This window comes from Alligator sinensis, unplaced genomic scaffold (genome assembly GCF_000455745.1).
Source record: "Alligator sinensis unplaced genomic scaffold, ASM45574v1 scaffold1553_1, whole genome shotgun sequence".
Taxonomy (NCBI): Eukaryota; Metazoa; Chordata; order Crocodylia; family Alligatoridae; genus Alligator; species Alligator sinensis.
In genome coordinates, this window is record NW_005843054.1 from 161,068 (window position 1) to 161,932 (window position 865).

An 865-nucleotide genomic window follows, 5' to 3' on the forward strand; every position below is an offset into this window, starting at 1 on the left:
GTAAAAGCAAATTAGTCTTAACAGGAACCTCCAGTGATAGGCAGGAAGAGAGGACAAATATACTCACAGGGGACTGCAAACTGGGTATAAATGAGACTTGGTTCAAAAGGCTTGCAGCAGTCTTTTTAGGGAAGCACCTTCTAAACTTGGGATCTGTATTCGAGGGCTTCAACTGCTCATACTATTTCACAGATGATGCATGTAAACCAGCCTGACAGACCTGACCTCTTACACTTTTCTGTTCCTTCTTTCTCCCCTACTTTTCTGCCCTTTCTCTTAACTTCCAGCTACTTCCTTTCTCTTCTTAACTTCCAGCTACTTCCTTTCTCACAGACAGCTTCTTTTCTACCTTGAATTACTATTACTGTAGTCTCGTTTGCTCACTTTTTGCTTCCCCACCCTCACCCCTTTTTTCCTTCCCACCCCTCTCCCTCCTCTACCTTTTGTTTTCTTAATTTCTCTCCATTTACAGTCTCACTGGCATGCTGCCACACTTTTAGCTTCTCTCGTTCCTTGGAGTCTCAGAGCAGCAGCGACTCCCTGTGCCTGAAAGGCGATTGTGCCCAAAGTTTGCCAGGAACTTTTCTCCAACTACTCAGTTGGTCTAATAAAATATATCACATCTACCAGCCCACCCTGGGACCCACTTCCCCGAAGGGACCGCTAGTTTTCCTAGCTTTGGGTCAGGCCCAAAACACCAGGAGAGACACTTTTCTTCTTTAACTACTTTGCTACTTCAGCCCCTTGCGCGCCGAATTTCCGGGAGAAGCAGCTCTCGGAAATTCGGAGCAGCCGCGCAAGGCGGGGGCGCTACTACAACACATACGGGACAGGGAAGCAAACCCAAGCCTTCCACCAGCGCAGG